The following is a 14,131-nucleotide window of genomic DNA, read 5'->3' on the forward strand; positions in this document are numbered from 1 at the left end:
TTGTCAGAGAGATCATCCACAATTGTGTCTAAGACACTTTGCAAACCAATCATGTGATGTTTGACTTCTTTGTTCACTTTTGAGAAATGACGGTTTGTGTGACTGTAAAAGCCAGAGTCAGAATCAAGCAGGTGATTCAGACAACAGAACAAGACGTATCACTGAGACGCTGACCAATCTAACCAAACTACAGTGTGTCACCTGGTCCCCCGCAGAACCACATCATCATACGAAAACAACACACACGCCAGACGGATGTTGTCCAACGGCTCACAGGTCAGAGTCGGCCAAACCCTCTTTTGATGCAAAGGTTTTCCGGGAATCCTGTCTTCCCCCTTTTTCTTCCTCCTAATTGACTTGTTTACTTTTCCAGCTTCACTTTGAGTGGGCTTGTGACTAAAAGCTTTTCCACAGTGATGACTGATGTTTTGGACCGGACAAGAGCGGGATTGCAAGATATTTTCTGCCACCACAGCGAGGATGAATACATTTCTGCAAGATTCAGGAAGAAAAAAAATATTACCAACTTCTTCTGAAGTCTCCTAAATCATCAAAGGAGAGGACACAGAGTACGAGTAGAGCTGAGGAGGAACAGATGGATTTAAAAAAGGATTCCTGATGTTCCAACATGGTTCAAATAATCCAGAGGATTATGTTTCGTGTGTAGGGCACACATGAAACAGATTACATGCCAGGTTTTCAAGTGTTTGTGTTGGGAGCACGGTGGGGAATGACATTAGAGAGACTAATGGGATGTTATGGAAAAAGCACACACATACACCTTTGAGCTGGCTTATGTCATTAGGAAATATGGAAAGTATGCTCAGAGGAAAATATGACTGCAAAACTCTGCTCACTTATGTGCATGCTTAAATGTATCCGTGTGCTGTTTTTTCTGTATAATCTAGATCAAGGTGGTACTGATCATTTGTCTCAATTCTTACAGGAAACAAACACAAAAAATAAAGAGTGGGGGTGTGTGTTTACACCAGATGGGTACATCTTCCCTTATTGTTCTGCACTTTGGCTAACTTTGGAAAGACATTCTTCCAGGACACAGGGAGTGCAAGGATGTGAAAAAGCTCTTTTTCATTACCGTCAGTTACTGCAAGCTCAGGCAGGAATTCTAAGTTTCATGAATGTTGCCAAAAAATGAAAGACTTAATGTTTCCTTCTGGTGCTTTTTTCCAAGTGCGGTATGTGTTGCTTCCAAGAAATACCTACAACCACACCTTCCGCCACCTACTTGGATGTTATACGTGATGAAGATAAAGTGCAGGCATTATGGTGGAAACAGTCCCAAGTTAAACAGCAGGGCATTTTAATACCACTCGAGTATTTGGATGACCAAGTGAAACCTGGCCAAGTGTTTAGCGTGCATACTAAATAGGCATCAATGCTTTTGTTAGGCTGCAAGGCCGGTTGGAACTTTTATACACCCGCTAACTTTGTCCCACAGTTTCTGTCTATCTCTGTGATCACTGCAACATCTCGCACTTATCTCTTAACTTAGACAGAGGTGTACTAAGTTAAGAGATAAAATGAGTGAGCTTCAAGCCACCCCTCACGTCTTTATAGTTTGCTTCCACAGAGTCCGACTTCTTGAAGTGGGCTTGAGCAATAGCTTCCCTGGCTTTCTGTAGGTTTGTCCCAGTTTTGCTTTTGGACATTAGGCACTTTATCACTCATTTTCAGTCCAGTCCTTGTACCTGACCATTTTCAGAGGAATGCTTTGTTGTTTTGTTTTGCCACTATACTCTGACTTATAAATAATTCAGGGATTAATAAAAACACTTAACTCAAACACCTGTCCAGTGTTGTGTCTACACATGATAGACAGCTGAGCAAAGAGCAGATTTTAAACTGTAATTTGAACAAGAAGAAAAACACAGTCCCCCCCCATTTCTTTAGCTAACTCCATGAAAAAAATGGCAAGGATAAAACAGTTTTGAAACCTTGTAAGAAAGGGTCTCATTTGAAGGGTGGCTGTTGAGAAGATCATTCATAAACGAAGAAAAAGCTGCGGTACTCTAAATTACACAAGAACTGGATAACAACATATAACAACAGTGTCAGGTCTTATGGAGCGATAAATCAAACTGTTGTCAGTATGTACAGCGGAGCTCAGGCGAGAAACAAAACAGCGAGTGTCTACAACCATCTATAAAACACGGTGGAGGCTCAGTCAGGGTTTGGGTTTTAGCCAGTGGTGCTGAAGACTGATTGGCCTCCCCAGGCCTCAACATTAATGAAGCAGTGTGGAATCATCTTGACAGAAAACCTAACAAAAGGCAGAAAAATCCAAATAAGAGCTTTGAGTGTCCTTCAAGAAACCTGGAGAACTATTCTAATATTGACTTTCAAACTTGTTAAAATTGTCTTATATGTTGCATTTTCGTGCATGTTCGAACCTTGTACCCCATTTACCCAGCAAAATATAAAGGAAGGCAGTAATCCCAGTAAAAAAAACAAAACAAAACATCCAAATGGCTCAAACACAACCTCTCTTGTGAGTTAAGTGAGTTAAGCAACCTTAATTTGCTGTGCCTGAAAACCTGTCAGTCAAAGCAGTCACACCTTTAACTTTAAATCATAAAACAATCCAGAGGTTAATAAAAAGAAGAAAGAGACACCCTGTGCAAGCACAGTTGCTATTAAGGGAGGAAATTATCTGCGGGGTCAAAACTGTAATAATGTTCAATGTATGGCTAAATTTAGCCATTTTCACAAGGACGTCTATGGAGATTGGTTTATTTATTCATTTTAGATCCAAGAGGTTTCAGCTGTATCCACTGTGTTTACAGCTGGGTCCACTGCCCCCTTGTGGTTCAAATTAAAATAAATACAAGTAAGTGTTACCTGATTATTTATTTCCCTTTAACCAATTAGACATGCACCTTGAGCAAGGTAAAAGGTACAAAGCGAACGTTTCCAGGTACAGAAAAAAGTCCCATTTTGACCATCAGCACCATAACTGCTTCAGTGTGGATTCAAATATGATCTCCCCAGTTTTTAAACCATTACTGTCAAATGTCACCAGGTGATTTTGCATGTCTGTAGTTTTGGTCAGCTGTGACTGTAAACCAATTCAGAATCATTTGGACTTCAGCATCAATAAATCATAGAGCATAATTTCAGCGAGCAGATCGTGTACGCCCACGCAGTCTGTCTGCGATCTTTTGTATCAAAGGATACCAGAGAGATGAGGAAAGGAATCCAGCTGTTTTGCGAATGCACTGTTTTTGCAGTTTGTGTTCCTCTCACACTCGTCTGTGTGGGTGGAGATGTTTTTAGCAACTCTCTGACGTGTCAATTTGGAGGAACGGGTCAGACCGCTTTAGGGAGACTTGATAAATAACAGCTTAATAGAGTTTATTCTTGCATAACAACCAATTCCTCTTTTTGCATGGGACATCGAAGGACCTAAACATTTCAGAAGATTTCTACTCGTACCACATTTACCGCCTTCGTTCATTTCCTATATTTACTTAAATCGTCTAATAGCAGAAACACCTAGGGACGGTAAAGCAAGCCAAGTCTCAAGAAATCCTGGGCAACCCTGTGGATTCCCGTAGCCTGGCAGACCCATTGCACACATGCTACCTGCAGGACCCCATAATCACAAAACCACATGTGAGGGAGTGCTGCAGCAAGGGCCATGTTTGTGAGCAAATGAGAAACAGGCTGAACAGACAAGCACATTCTACTTAAGTCGATTGCTTTAATCCTCAGGCCTGCACTTTGTCTGCTGAATGGTATTTGTTTGGTCTGCGCACAAGCAAGTAGACATGCCACGTCTAATACTGGCCATCTTTGAGCAGACCTGCTTCACACGGCACACCGAGCAACAGTGTGGGACCTGGGGGGGGGGGGGGGGGAAGCAGGAATGCCCTCACGTGCATACACTTTATATCTCAGCTGATGAGAAACACATGTCAGCTGCTATAACTTAAGATGGACACAATACCTGACTGTTTACATTTTTTCCATGCATAGTAACCAAACTGTGCAAAAGCTTGAAAGTGGCTTGATTTGATTCAAACGCTGCCACGCGAGAATAGTTCTCTGGACTTGCAGTGACGCTACCTTGTTAAATTTACAGCCAAGGAGAAACAAAGTGATGCAAGATTATTACATATGTATTTCGTGTTGCCTGCAGCTGTGGTAAAAACCTGGTCAGAGTACTGCAGTGGAGTCTGGCCTCTGTCTTTCCCTGTGGCCTCGCAGCTTGGAGCCCAGTCAGCTATGAGGACTGTCGGCTCAGATCTGCTGTGCAGTCACATTCCCCAGGCTGCACACACACAAGCACAGAGGCTACAGAGTGGGTTAGTAGGACAATACTCAGTGTGTGTGTTTGTCTGGGTCTGAGTTTTATTTTGATCTATAACCCCACTGGGGATCTGCTATCCTGCAGGATACAGGGGATGGATGATTGCACAGTTGGCAGAGCTTTTAATGGGAGATTTTCATTGGGCTTCATTGCAGGAAGTTGCAGAAGAAACTAAACTATTCAACACGGATCCATAAAAAAACACAGCTACTAAAACTGACTTTAATCCCTGGACCACTATATTTATATATTAAATATATGCTGCTACTTTAATGTGCATTTTATGGCATGTTGTCCACCAAGCCTCTCAGCTACACACTCATTCCTCAGGAAGCCGTGCAGTATCACATATATCTTGACTAATGCTCTCAGACATTTGATTCTCCAACATTAAGTAAACCAACACCGTAAGGAGCCAATCCCTGGTGGCCATTTGGCAACCGCTGAGCGTATTATATTACATCCAAAGTTTCCATGAGGCTCATGCCATACGAGGCCATTCGGGTACAAGGGAGCATCCCAGTGGAAGATAATGCTGGAGATGCGTGTTTTTGTTTTGTTGTGTGACAGGACCACTGTGTAACTGTGGCTTTTTTTGTGTGTGTGCGTGTCGGACTGCTGGTCAGCTGTATTGTTCTGCGGTCAGTGACTAAACACCACATGTCATGGGAAAATGCATTAACGGGAGGGAAACGTGGCCGCCCTGAATCATCATCTTTCATGAAGAAATTCCCATCATGTAAAATCTGTTTTTTTACAAAACTGTCTTGTATAAGAAAAATTGTGTCCTCCTTTAAAGTGCGCTTGTTATAGTCTTTTAAAGGCCCAGTTTATGTTACAATGAGGCAGCGTTACAACAAAACCCAACGTTTTTATGCACTGGCGCCCGTCGGTATCACAGTTTTCTTACAGCTCTGGCTTGTGGACATACAATCAAAACTACTCTTAACATTGCCCACAATAGAAGGACGTTCTGTTGTTTCTAAAGCTGTGCAAGTAATCCTCACACATGTAAAGATTATAGCCATAGACCTTACCTTTTGTTATTTTACATCCTTATTGATGGAGGAATTTCTGAATTTCGCTTTCTGATCTATGAGGATTTGGCTCGTCTCTAAATATAAGCAGTTAATGTGAATTTCTACATATGCAGATGGTAGCAGACTTGTAATTTTTGCTGTATTATCACAAGCAGAAAACATATAATTACCAGCTTGGCCTTTTCAGTCACAAACAGATGAAATATGAATATTGAAATGAAATATTTTGATATCATTTCACTAGCTGGGCCCATGTCCTCATTTTAGGTTTGACAGCGTTTTAGTAGGTAAAGGTGAAAGCTTGGACATGAACTGAGCTGCGGTTTGGGGAAGGCCTCGAAGGGGACTGGCGACGGCTCCCGGGCCTGGCAGATCCCCGTGTACTAAATAGGAGTGAAGAAGGTAAAGAATTGAGAACAAGGAGGGAGGGAGGGGCACGTAAACGAGAATGAACAGCTTGCAGAACTGGGGGAACCTATATAGATGACAACCGGAAGGAGCATGTTTGGAGGTGTGGTCCCGCTCCTGAAATTCTGATACATAATCTCCAAAATATGAGCATTTTGAAGATGTTGCCCCATTTCAGGGAAAGGTATTTCGGGAAAGCCTGAACCATGATACAAATGACAATATTTTTTTTGAAAGGGGGGGGGGGGGGGGGGGGGTTGTGGTTTTTACTTTTATCACATTTGCTACATGTGGCATTTTTTTAAAGTTATATATTAAAAATTTGTTATTTAAATTTTTTTTAGGCTTTTGCCTCAAAAACTCTCGCATGCACTGTCATACACTTGACGTTGAGTTAAAGTTAACACAGGGTTAACTTTAGAGAATTCAATGTCTTCTAAAAATAAAAAATAAAAAAGGAATAATAAAAAAAAGACAACCTTGCTTTGGAAAAATAACCCACTGTTTTCCAAAGACTCCACAGAGCCAGTCAAAGACAGAAACAAAGGAAGCTGACACTTGAAAGGACATAAATCTCTGCATGGTTGCCAACAAAAGTTTAAAACAACACAGCCAAGAGATGCTGACAAAGAACCTGAAAAATGTGTGTGTTAAGTACACCGTTTCTCTGTGTATCCACGTGCGTCAGGCCTGACCTTTCTCTTCCCTTTCAACAAATTCAAATTGAGCTTCAAGTTTAAAACGAACCGCTTCTTATCAGTCACTTTTATTAAATTCTACTGCATCCTGAGGCGTCACAAGAGCGTTGTAACCCCTGTCCACTGCCGAAAGCACCAGCAATGGGCACGTGAGCGTCAGAGCTCCCATATATTCATTTTGTGAGCTTGTGTGCGGTTTACATCTTTATTTTTACAAAGCTGCTTATATACAGTTTATCTTTACCATTGTACTGTAAGTGAAATGATCCGTGTCGCAACCGGATCAGCTCCAGGAGCAAACATGAGGAGGTGGTCACGTTTGTTTAGACAAGGAAACATTAGCATGCAATTCCAGTGTTGTGGTTGTGAAGCTGAACAGCTAACAGAAAATGTAGGCGGAGGGAACGATGGATTAGTTTAGGATTGTTCTGGAAGACAGCTCTTTTGAATTAAAACTTCCAAAACATTTGTTTGAGTGAAGTTTGGAAGCTGTTTGCTTCCGTCTGCTGCATCAGACTTAAAAGGAGACCGACTAACATGTTCACGATGCGAATACACCTTTTTCCCTAGAGATTAGAGGTTGCCAGGGGGGATCGCTAACTGGACCCTAGGCCTGTCTGACTAAGCATTTGTAAATATTTAGGTGGAATCAGGGAGAGAGTCTTTGGACTTTGGCAAAAAGGTGCCAGAATGACAGCACCATACCTGAAAATGCACAGCCGACTTTTTGTCGTGACTTAGTTTTTGTACTACTGCTAAATCTGTGGTTTGGGTTTGATGCTTGGAGTATTTTACATTGTGTTCAAGCTAATTAGACCACAAGTTGAATGAAAAGAACTTAATATGTGATGACTAACAATAGGATTTTATTAATCTTCCCTTTTTGGTTCCTGATTATTTTTCTGTGCATGGAAAAAGTAGGCTCAGTCATATTTTCAATGCCGCTTATACAGACACACTATGTGGATGTCTGAGGCAATACATACCAAACTTCATGGGGCATCAAAGTCTAACTGCCAAATAGCGTAACTGAATTTTGTTTATCAAGAAATCATGTTCAAATCCTTCTAATGATTTCACCTTATTAAACTATTTTCGAAACCTGCTTTTTGAAGGATTGAAATTTACTGTATCTCTGATGAATATGTCCATAGTAAGATGAATTAGTACATATATTTATGCTAAGCAATGGACAATGGACAACAATGGACACGCTAGCATCAGAATTGGACCGTGGATTAATGGAAAAAGGTGGCCTGATCTGATGAATCTCATTTTCTTTTACATCACATGGACGAACTTGAGGAGCACCTGGCACCAAGATGCACTGTGGGAAGAAGGCAAGCCTGCTGAGGCTGAGTTCTGCTGGGAAATCTTGGGTCTTCTCATCCATGTGGATATTACCTTGACATGTACCACCTACATGGGATAATGCACCGTACCACAAAGCAAAAATGGTTCAGGACTGGAAGCCAAGTCAACACCTCAAACTTGTTGTTGTGCTCCTCAAACCAAATTCTCCAGATCACAATCCCGTGGAGCATCTGTGGGATGTGCTGGACAAACAAGTCCGATCCAAGGAGGCCCCACCTCCGAACTTAAAGGACTTGAAGGATCTTTTCCTAACATCATGATGCCAGATACCACAGCATACCTTCAGATGTTTAGTGGAGTCCATGTCTCAGTGGGTCAGGGCTGGGGCTTTTTTGTTTTGTTTTCTGACATGCTACTTCTAGGTACTTTTGCATGAGCATTCACACAAATACTGGAACTGAAAGTGCAATCGCCAGTGTACGTCAGAGGGTGTTTATCCCGCAGTTAATGGACTGTGAAAGCTGAATGAAATTCCTCACTGTGTGTTATAGACTATAGTCTGATGTGCAGCATGGTGCATATCGCGTACTCGTTTCATAAATCCACATTGTTAAAGTTTGACATTTAACTGGATTTAACTGTCTGTGCACCACGTCAGACAAACTACCCATGGTAGCCTACTTTTAATGAACTACTTTTCAATGCACAAAGGTCAGACTTTCTTGGCTCTCTCAGTTCTTGAGAAGAAGCAGAGGTGTTTTGGCTCCTGGAGAGTGGTTTGTGTAGAGGGTAAAAAGAGAAAAAAAAACAGCCATAGAGTTTATTTTTGTGCTTACCTGCTTTACTTTGGTATGTGTTTCTTTGCACCTCGTCGTCTTTGTGTCTCACCTCTAAATCAATAGCTGAAACCACAAACAAACAGCCCTGGCATGGATCAAAGTGATATAATATGTACAAAACCGATGTGGCCTAGAATTATTACTTTTTTTTTTAACCTCAGCACACCCGCAGCCAATAACATTCTTTTGTGTATGACTCAAGGCAATGTATCAACTTGTGCAGACGTTTCTGAGGCAATGGAAGAATGGCTCGTGCCACTTTGACATTTTTATGCTCAAGATCGATTGACTGAGTCATATAAAAATGATCCAAGTCAATATCTTACAAATTATCACGAAAAATACGTGTGTGTGTTTGACAATGTGAGCAAGCCTGATCAGAAACGGCTGCTCCTCAACAAGAGCGACTTGGCTGCACAGCTGTGTGACGCTCAGCTGTTTCACTTACTTTTTCTCCTTGCTGCTTATTTTTTAAATGTGTTAGGCCACCTCTTTTCTGGATTTGTGACAGTCGACTTCAAGGCAAGTTGCTGTTGTCTGGTACAGATTTTATGTGTCACCGGTGGTTCCTTTTTGTTTCTGTATTTTTATGCCGTTTTATAATATACATACATACACACATATACACACACACACGTACATATACACATGCACTGCAGGCCTGAACTGGACTGGGACTTACCAGACAAAGGTGCATGCAGGAATCATATTCAGTCACACTGGACATTAGGCGGTCCTAAACCTGCCAGCTTCTAGTACAAAACTTGTGTGAAGATAGATTTGTGCAAAGTGTGCATCCAGTAGTTTGATGAGTTTAACCCTAATGAATTGGTTTCACATGTGCTTCCTGCTTCCTTCCCCTAACCTTGCTGTATTTCCAGCAGGAAGTTGGAACATATCTGACCCTGACCTTTTCCCCCTGAAGTGTCCTACATGTGAGAAAGGACAACTGTGGAAAAATACACTGACTTGTTCCTCGTGGACCGACAAAAACAAGAAAATTTAAAAAAAAGAGTCTTTTTAAAACAGAACACTATATCGAAGAGTTTAAATATGTTTGAATTGTGGTTTGAGTAATGATGAGTGTTTATGAAAAAATAAAAGACAAAGAAAGAGAAGAAAAAGAGAGAACCTATTATGCTCATTTCTAGCTTTCCTTTTTGATCTCTAGACTAGCTTTGTATGAGTTCAAAGTAATCCATGTATTTCGGGTTTTGGTCCAACCCAGCATCTTTTATCTGAAACAAGCCTTTTTAGCTTTAAGCAGAGTTCACCTGATTGGTTGCTGCTTGCAAACAAAAGGTTTAAACAAAAAGCAGTGGGGCTTCTGCGCTCACAGCTATGTGTCTGTAATAACCATACCAGGGATATCTACTAAGCATGTAGAGTTCACGATTTTTAAATGCAGGTATGCTTAAGTACAGTAAGTACTAATGAAAACAGTTTAAACTACACCTTCCCAGTCTGAAATATCTGAATTCATACAAGACACCATCATGGTTGACTTAACAGTAAACTGATTTAATAGTGTAAAGCTGAGTGACACTTTACCTCATCTTAATTATAGATTAAACACAATGTGGTTGCCATGGGTTACTGTGGGAGAAAAAAGAACTAAATGTTCCTTACTGATTGAACGGGCTGTACTCAGGATGCCTCAGGCTCTGTGGTTGCTCAGGTAAATAAATAAAACTTTTTAAGGGGCACAGCGACCTGGAGACTGCATGAGCAATAAACCCTCATATAACCCCATCTTTTTGGAATTTTTCATGCTTAAAAAAAAAATCCAACCCACCCACCATTCATTTCTTCCCCAGCTGAGTCCCACTCTGGCCAGGCAAGCTAGGGGAAAGGCCTCCCATGAGCTCCTCACCACTAGCTTGGTCGCTGGCAGGTCAGCCACACGATGAGACACCAGGTCACAGACTTTAATGTGTTCATCAAAGCCTGGAAAAACAGTGTGTGGGCTGCAGAGAAAGCCTGGGAATCTGGCCTGTACCTGCTGCAGAATAACTAGAAAAACTGGTGGAAAAAAGAGACACGCTGAGTCTGACATCTCAACAAGTCACTTAATCTCATGTTTGGTCTTTCAGAATTTACTTTTTTCAAAGCAAGTGAAAAATTGATAATGGGGTGAGATAAATGTACTTAGTTCCAATATAAATCTTGTTTAAAGATTAGTTTCTGTTATGGCCTGGCTTCTCTCCTCCTGTCTCCTGTCAGTCATGTGGTCTTGGTGTGTGTGTGTGTGTGTGTGTGTGTGTGTGTGTGTGTGTGTGTGTGTGTGTGTGTGTGTGTGTGTGTGTGTCAGTCTAGTCTCTTTGATGTCCACCTGTGGTTCATTAACTCGTTACACTCATCTGCACTTAAAAAAATGGATGTCCTAAACGCTGACTAAGTAAAATGATACATGAAATTTTTTATTAAAAATAGAATCTGGTCAAATGAAAGTTGCAATTAAATAGAATCTTAATGCTTTTTGTTAGCAAACAAAGCCTTTTACTTTATAGATTTTAGTTGCTTTTGCTCAATATTCATGTGTATTGATAGTGCATAATCCTTTTTGTAGTGTACCTACCAGCCAGGTCATTTCCTGTCACATTGCTCTGGAACTGCTGCTGTGGCAGTTTCATGCTCTCCTTTATTCAGATTCATTTCTTGCTTCTTGCCTGCTCTGCTCTCCTTAGACTTCCAGCCTGACTCGCTTACCATCACCTGGCAAGGCAGCACTCTCCTGGCTGAATCACCCACCTGATAGGTGCCCTTCAGCCATGGCCAGTCCCTGTTACTTATGTTAAGGATTTGGGTCTTGACGCTGCCTTCCGTTATAACTAGTTAGTTATAACAGGAGTTTTCATTCTATAATGCACTTAATAAAATTTTATGGAGTATATTTTGGTAGTGCCAGTTTCAGTTACTTAGTTTTACTGATGCAAAAGTCCAAGTGAAAAGGTGTTTTTTTTTTCATTGATAAATCATAGAAAATTCCCAAGATTTCGCAGGAAATTATATGATGCATAATGAAAGTAAACTAACTGTAAGTGTGTGGGACTGACCAGTCTAGTCCTGCATTGGATACATTCTAAAAAATTCCAGTTCAGATTTATCTATTTTCGTCATTCAGTGCCTCGTTTCTTGAGAACCTGTCTTTAAACAGATTTCCCAATAAAATGGGGATAATAAAGTGACTGGACTGAACTGGGTTTTAGCACTTTAAAGGTCAGGGACACAGCAGGCCTGTGTGCGACTGGAAAAAATGTGCACCTCTGAAATTATTTTGTAACTTCCTCTTCTCTCTAAGTGACATTCAGTAGACGGTTCCCAAGTGAGTTTTACTGGAAATATGATGCGTCCTCAGCTGACTTTGACTGAATAAAGGTTACAGCTCAGCAGAAAGCCGTGGTCTCGTTTTCCCCGCACCTCATAACCCTCACCATGTCTTCTTTATAATGGATCCCTTATTTCTTTGCCGCTGTTAACAAAATGCATCTTAAATACACAACAGAAGTCATGGACACACTCCAAAACAAACCCGGCGCAGCCAGTTAAACAAACAAAAGGAATATGAAAGAGTCCAAAATGCGGTTTCCTGCAATCTAGAGTTCATGCTTTCTCATATCAAACAAACAGTTCACCTGGCAGTCACAGCCCAGGGAAAATCCGAACTGGTCCAACTATTGTTAGCCCGCAGCCCATTTGAGGTAAAGTCCTGTGTTTTGTTTAGCAGAAAAAAAGCAGAGGTGGGACCAAGTCATTGTTTTGCAAGTCTCAAGTAAGTCTCAAGTCTTTATCCTCAAGTCTCAAGTCAAGTCTCAAGTAATGTCAGGCAAGTCAGAGTCGAGTCTCAAGTCACTGGTGTAAAAGTCCAAGTAAAGTCACAAGTCTGAAACTTTGAATTTCAAGTCCTTTCGAGTCTTTAAAAAAAAAAAAAAAAAGCATGTTGCAGTTATATGCTAAATGTAAATATTAGACCATGTAATTTTAAAATCTGTGTTTTTCTCAACACATGACAAAATAGTGAACTTAGAAAATATACACAAATTGTGAAATTGCACCTCTTTAAAATGCAGCTCAATTAAACTTAGCTCCAAGAATAATTTTCACCGACGGTTCTGAGATAAGCTGCATGTTATTCTTGGATGCGGTTGTAGGACCGGCTTTAAAATCGCATGACAAAAATATCATACATATTAAAAAAAACTGCATCACCAACGTAGCCTGGACAACATTTGCTAGTTAGATGAAGTCAGCTATCTCATCGTAGCATATTTATATGCATATTTATAATCATACGGTTCTTGGAGTGAGTGCATACACTCATGAAGTTTAGCAACTTCAGGTCACTGCAACAAGCCCAGGTACAGTTTACCGCCGGATGGGTGCAGGACCTTGAAATGCACCGTGTAGAACGAAAGACCATCGTACATATCATAAGTTTACCAGTCTCACAAATCGTCATCATAAATACACATTCATTAACCGTTTATTAATAGGACCTTTGAGCTCAACGGTAATTAATTAGTAGTGGAAATAATTTCTGGTAGCATCACAGAAATGTAGCAGTGACAATAATACTGTATGCTGTAATCGTACTGGGCAATTAGTGATACAAAAAACCTGTTTTATCCTGTGAATAAAAGTATATGTTTTTGTCAATGTACCATAATAACAGAAGCGAAACGCAATATTGTGTCAGGACAATTCACTATTTATGCACAATAAATAAAGGAGCATAGCGCGACAATTTCTGTTCAGCGCCAGACTTGCTTGTAACCTATATCACCAATTATGTTAAGAAAAATGACGCATTAACTACAACAGCAGACTGACCTTTGTGTAAATGCTTGGAGCAGACTAACCTGTGAGCTGGAGTGTTCTGGGACGTTATATTTGATCTTTGAATGGCTGCAATCCAGTCGCCTCTTTGTTACTTTGGAAACATGGCTCGAACAATTTCTCTTCAACGACGTAATCCGATAACAACCGATCTCTTTACCCGTCGGCTTCCCGTGGCTGTCATGCGACCGGCTATTGCAGTTAATAATACAACAGCTTCTTGACATTTTTGTGTTTCTTTTTATCGCTGTGTAACTGATTTTAATTGAAAGCCTAGTACCGCTTGCCACGAGTTCCCAGAATCCTTTGCGGTTCTACCCGTGAATGACGTCACATTTTCAATCTCTATATAATATGCATGTTAAATTTTATATTTGGGGTAAAATATCAAGTCTTTTCAAGTAAACCGGTTCAAGTCCAATTCAAGTCCCAAGTCATTGGTGTAAAAGTCCAAGTCAAGTCACAAGTCTTAGAACATTTTTTCAAGTCAAGTCTAAAGTCATAAAATTAATGACTCGAGTCTGACTCGAGTCCAAGTCATGTGACTCGAGTCCACACCTCTGAAAAAAAGCAAACCGTTTAACACGTCTTTAGCTGAAATGATTGGTGAGGTGGTGGAAGAATTGCTGATGACTGTCAAACACATCAGCTATATATTTTTTATTT

Source organism: Aulonocara stuartgranti, assembly GCF_965226115.1.
Source record: "Aulonocara stuartgranti genome assembly, chromosome: 23".
Taxonomy (NCBI): domain Eukaryota; kingdom Metazoa; phylum Chordata; class Actinopteri; order Cichliformes; family Cichlidae; genus Aulonocara; species Aulonocara stuartgranti.